We start from the raw sequence: 6,373 nt of genomic DNA, 5'->3' as shown, positions 1-6,373 counted from the left end.
TAGGGGGAAAAACTTGCTAGCCCCTCCAGCCTCTCCTCCCCAACTTCCCTTACACTCTGGCTCCAGCCATAGCTAGGCCCAAAACTGCTTCCGCTATTTTTGACTGGTGGGGGGGGCTAGGGCCAGGAAGCCACCACTGCTGTCTTCCCCAGAGCCAGAACCAGAGACAGCCAAAACTCCTCCAAAGATAAGTGGCAGAGGAAGAGGTGTGGGGGAGATGAAACACATAAATGGTGGGGTAAGGGGCAGGAGGCAGAAAGCTGGGGGCAAGGGGTGAGGGGGCAGGCACTATGGGGGGCAAATGGCAGAGGGGACAGGGAGAAGGGCAGCAAGCACAGCAGGCAAGGGGGCAAAGAATAAGGGGCAAGGGGCAGGATTTGGCCCCTTGCCCGCTGCCAGTGCTTTCTCTGCCATAGTTGTGGGAGGGGGGTGAATTTAAGATAACTTTCCACTAATTCAAGTCTAGATATGGAAAATTTTAATAAATTAATAATTTTCCATGTCTAGAATCTGCTTTGTGGGAGGGCAGGTCATCTTAAATTCAAAGTTGTCTTGGATTCAGGTAAATGTGGTAAGTAAGTCAAACATAAACGCTGCTGTGGGTACTTTTAAATGGCTTTAACTCTCAGCCTAGATTTATGTTATCATAGTCTACTTATAGGAATAATTGGACCAGATGCAATTCTCTTAAGACTTACAAAGCGTGAGGAGTTGTCATTTCTCACAGTCTTGGCATTGCCAAAGGCCTCCAGCAGAGGGTTGGCACTGATAATTTGATCTTCAAGGGTCCCCTGCAAAACAATTGTTATTGTCAAATTTCTTTGTAAATCACGTGTTAAAACAAATGGAGCATTTAATCGCATCTCCAAAACCTCACGTGCAGTTTGCCGGCCTGCTGCGGCTGCTCTTCCTTTTTCTTTTCCCCACTAGCTGCAATTGTTGCAAAGTACTGGATGACACGCTTCGTGTTCACAGTCTTTCCTGCACCAGATTCTCCACTGTCAAGCAAAACAAAGCAGCAGAGAACACAGTCAGCCAGCTCATCTGGCTGCAGGTGGCAAAACAAAGATTGACCAGAGCAAAGGAGTTGACCTACGTGATCAAGATGGACTGATTCTCCCGATCTGTGAAGGAGAAAAAAATAAAGGTGACTTTTAATATTGTTTCTGAGCACCACGGAACTGATAAAAACTGTGAAATGTATGAGAGATCAATAGAGCGCGTCACAGGATACGTCAGCTTCAGGTCAACTTATATAACCATTTCCATCTCACAGAATTCTCTTTTAATGAAAGTGGCTTACATCTCCACGCAACAAATGGGTAGTACAGAACAATGATTCTATCTTCAACTTATGACATTTTTATGAGATCAGTTCAAAAAGCACGTGTGTGTGTGTGTGTGTGTGTGTGTGTGTGTGTGTGTGTGTAGTCCTACTCCTGGCATAGTGGGTTGAAGAATTCTGGTAGGCAAGTATTAACTATATGTAAAGTGCAAAGCAAGGGATTTTCTTTGGATATTTTCACACTTCTCTTTTCTGAGTCCACCTACAGTCAGAATGTGCAGAGCCAGATGCACAAAAGCAGTACTTTTTCATAACTATCCTTCTGAATTGCAAACAGACCTTGGTTTAGATTCCTGTTGAAATACTAAGACAATTCTAAATGTGGAATTGATGTTGGGTTCAGGATCAGTTTTGGTTTGGATGAATCCCTGATACTTCTGATGCAGTTTGCACATTACTTGCCTTGAACTTTGTTTATGACTTTAACTGTAACCTCATTTCCTTGCAAGGACACCGCTTCTCCTGGTACTATGTAATCACCTCTAAGGAGACTGAGTTACTCACCAGTTAACATGGACTGATAGGCATTGTCAGAGATGGAGAAGATGTGGGGAGGGGCTTCTTGACGCTTTTTCCCCCTGTATGCCATGACCACCTCTGGGTTGTACACTGGCAGCCACTTGTAGGGGTTGACAGTGACACAGAAGAGACCAGAGTAGGTCTGTAAAAATAATACAGTTGTCTTAATATGACTATTATAGGCATATTAGAAACTGAAAAGCAAAGTTTAAACAAGTGCCTTCCTACCTGTGGAGCAATCCCACATGAAAACGCTCTGAAGATAGGAGCAACTCAGGCTCACGTCATAGCAAAGACAACTAAACACAGCAGGCACTTGAATTCCAAAAGATGCCCTTTCCCCTGTTTCTGCATCTGATTATTTCCAGTTACTGAGGAGAAGGGCTGGCCTTAGCAACAGGGACATGCCATACATTTTGGAGGAAAAGGGAAGGGAGATTGCTCTAATCCTAGTTACACAATAAAATCACATCCTACTTGGCTAGCAAACCATCAGAGAAAATGCTGAGACTGCATTTCATCTGCACCATGAGCTACAGCAGTCATCCATCCAGAAAACATGGCTTCGTCTTTCATGGGAGTACAAAAGCCTCTCCCTCAACTCCCCACAACATAAATCTCTCATAAAGTTGTAAAGAGAGTCAGAGAGGAGCATCCATGAAAAAGGGAGGAGAAGACACAATAAGAACAGTATCAGCAGAGGGATGAGAGGGGGTCAGTATCATAAAGGGACACAAGGGGGCTGAGTAGGGCTGGACTAACTGTTTAGTGGGCCCGATGCAAAATAGTGGGCCCCAGGCCCATCTAGACCCCCACCCCCCGGCACTGCCGCCCACAGGGAACAGGGCTTGCTTGGAGCCGCTGCTAGGAAGCAGCCACCATGGCAGCAAGTCCAGAGGAGGGGAGGGGAGGGGAGGGGAAGGGAAGAGAGGCGGGTGGGGCCATTTGCGCCGCTGCAGCGGGGGGAAGGATGGGGGCTTCCCCGCAGCTCAGGGCCCAAGGCATGTGCCTAGTTTGCCTTTGTGTTAATCTAGCCCTGGTGATGAGATGACACACAATGAAGGAAGGATTTAGTAAGTAACAGGGAAGGAAAGTGAAATGTCAATAGGTAAAGGGAAGAGAGAGGGGGAAGGAAAAGAAGGGGGAAAGACATGAATGGAGGGGTCAGAGACTGAGGAAGCATCTGGAAGGAGAAAAAACCAAAGAGCCAGGAAGTGGCAGAGAGAGACTGACGGATGACCTTCAGTCCAAAAAGGCAGCGAATTTCTGCTATAGCCTGCACTTACGTAGATCATCCAGGCTGCATAACGCTCTTTGAGGTTATACAGGACAGCAGGTTCATGGAGATGGGTCATCATAGCCATGTCCTCAATTTTATCATACTTGGGAGGGTTCATTGAGAAGATTTGATCATCCTTAACGGTGAGACTCTGTGAAGGCAATTAAAAAAAACAGTTTGTCTCAGTTAAGAGCACAGAGGAGGAACACAATGATACTCTTTGCTCCTTGTGTTTACTCACTTCTCCCTTTTCTGTCTTGACTGTGACCTTCCCTCCTTCCCTGCTCTGGATGCTGCCTTTCACATAGGATTCTTTAGCATGCGCCACAAAGACAGATGACTTGGCATCAAAAGGCTTGTTCTGGGCCTCAATTCTCTCCTTTTCTGACTTTCGGAGGTAAAGAGCAGCCGGCCCAAAGACGGCCATCTCGGCGTCCGAAGACATGGCTGCGGTTTATTTGGTGCAGTGACAGCAAACTGTAATGGGGGAAAATACATTATACTCATGGCTCAAGCCTAGAAATGTCAGAAACATTTGCATGCTGCTGCCTTATATTTCATCAGAATTCTGCTACCTCTGTTCCTTTCCTTGATTCAAGTGGCCCCTCACACTCCCATCTACTGCTCTCTAGAGTGGGCTCTTTCATTCATTTAAACTAATTAGGGGCTTTGCATGATAACCCCCTTATGTCTTTATTCTCTTTCCTTATATAGTTCTCTTTTCATTCCTTATTTCCATCTTACATAGTCAGATCTCTAAATCAAGTGCCGCTACTAGAGTTCCAGTGGGGAATGTTACTCCATCTATTACGGTTCCTGATTAGATTTCTACATGAGGGACCTGGAGGAGTCAAGACTGTGACCAGTGATTAGGAAAGTCCTCTGATGTCCTCTCTCCTGTATTCCAGGTATATACTTCCCTTCATGTAGTTCTAGTTCCAGTTATATAGTTATGGCCGGGGGTGTTGGATTTAAGATGAGTCAGATGCCACATTAGATAATAAAGTCTCGATTCTCTATTAAATTGAAATCTGTCCATCCCAATTTAATTAAACTTTGGAGATTAAGATAATAGAATTAAGGCCACTTTACTTCCTGGGTATGCCTATGCTGACAAACCCCCTAATGCCATTAATTAATTTTTTTCTGTGTAACAAAAGGATAACATCAAATATCAGCTACCCAAAATCTTAGTCAGTGGCAGAAATGCTGAGTATGTGGGAGCCTGAGGACCCTGGTCTCCCTCAGAAAGAGGCCCGTCACCCGAAATGTATAAACCTTTCCACACGTTCGTCATGTTCCTGACCCCCCCCCCGGCGACAAACATAAAAGTTGTTGCCTATGTTCACAGGCTTGAGGAGGAGCCAGTTGAACATGCCTATTAGCAGTGCAGCCTATGCACACAATGTGTTTTTTTTACAGTGGTCATAAAAATCAGGGAATACAGTGATTGTCAATTCAGCTCTTTAGAAATCCCACACAAGAGAATTGCTTTCTGTCACTAAGGGTAGGCAAATCAGGCTCTTACCTTGTGATACCAGATGGATGGTGAACAGGCTGGAAACTGGCTGTTACTGTAAAATAAAAATGGCCATTCCCTTCTTATTGCTGCACAAAACACCAGTGATGATTTATAAATCCAAAGTATATATATGCGACTTGGAAAGCAAATTTAAAATCCCAGATGACAAGCAATCTTTCATGGTTACAAGAGTTAAGAGGAACAGGAATGTAATGGGATGTGTGGAATGTAGGGGTGCTTGCCCCTTCCTGCAAGCCCTGGCACCCCCATTCACTTACCTTGGAACTTTCTGTGCAAAGACAGAACAGATTTTCCCCCAGGGGAACTTTTATAGGGTCTGATTTACACAGACAACTTCCTCCTCCTCTTTCCTAGGTCAAACATTTTTGGCAAAACATTGTTTGGCAAACTTAACTCAGAGCATTATGCCCATTCATGTAAGTCGTGGATATATTTAGAAATATTTTATGTCTTACTGGCTATGTGAATAAATCTATAAATATTTTGACTAGGAATCTGAAAGGAAGAAGTACTGCCCTTAGTTAGAGTAAGGGTGGATTCTACTTCTGCCCCTGCTACCGTCTTGCTGTTTGACACGCAAGATTGCCATGTCACAGACCTTTCTAGAGATCAAAAGGGCAATTATTATTATTATAAAGTTATTTTGGCAACTGCATCTGGGAATCCCACAATAAATCCAAATGGGAGGGAATTGGAACTGTCCTGAACACCAAATGACAGAACTGAAAGGTTGATGGAGCAGAAGCTATAGGAGCTTCTGATTTGCAGCAAAGGTGCACTGGGAGGGCCAAAGGAAAAAGGGAACTCCATAAACTACAAACTGACCATGGAGCTGGCCACTGATCTAGTCTCAGGGCTAAGGGTGTGACATATTCCCACAAGAGAAAGTCCTCAGGTTCCCAGATCTCAGGCAGGTACTCCCACTTCTAGCACATCAAAGTACAAACATACACACATATCCCACTGACAGCCTGGGACAATTCCAAGAGCCTCTATCCTGAACTCCCTGGTCCTGATTCTGAGCTGTGACCCACAGGGTCTTGGCATCTCCTAAAATGCAGGTTCACACGGAGCCTTTCCTCCTCCCAGAGCAAGTCAGGGTAGAACCCAGATATGGCTGGGGAGAGATTTTTTACAAAATATGTGTTCACTTAAAAATGCGATTTTTGTCAGCCTGACATTATTCCTCAATTTGGGTTTTATTAGTTTAAATGCATAGAAATGAAGAAAATACATCAGAAATTGTTTAACTTGTTGACATTGCCAAAGGACCTGTTCACGTTTTTTAGCCAAGATTCCAAAGTAGAATGGTAGGCAATAGTCACAAAGGCTGCTTATTCATCTACTTGGGTTGTTAGTGGAGGGGCGTTTTAATTACAGTAGTTCCCGGAGAGCTGCGCGAATTAAAAAACACTGCAGCGTCACGTGTATTAAGCCTGCGTGCATTGAAAAATGGCCATCAGATGCTTTAACTAAAGCTCATTTGATGACTTTTAGTTAAAGTCCCCCAGCAGCCATTTGTAATCTCACAGGGAATTATACATGCGAGGCTGCGGCAATGTTAGTGCGTTCTAATTAGAACATGTCAGAGCACATATATAGGCACACAGTGATGATAAGGAAGACAGGCTGGTGCAAGTTAGCTGACAGACCAATATAAAGGTATTTACCTTGAACAGAGATGACC

At 44.4% G+C, this 6,373-nt stretch overlaps 1 pseudogene; it reads right to left on the bottom strand.

The window, feature by feature from the left end:
• The window catches only part of LOC102373446, a 32,415-nt pseudogene extending 27,454 nt beyond the window's left edge, over positions 1–4,961 (bottom strand).
• Positions 4,962–6,373: the final 1,412 nt, after the last annotated feature.

The sequence above is a fragment of the Alligator sinensis genome, unplaced genomic scaffold (assembly GCF_000455745.1).
Source record: "Alligator sinensis unplaced genomic scaffold, ASM45574v1 scaffold942_1, whole genome shotgun sequence".
Taxonomy (NCBI): domain Eukaryota; kingdom Metazoa; phylum Chordata; order Crocodylia; family Alligatoridae; genus Alligator; species Alligator sinensis.
This window is presented reverse-complemented; position numbering and strand designations above follow the sequence as displayed.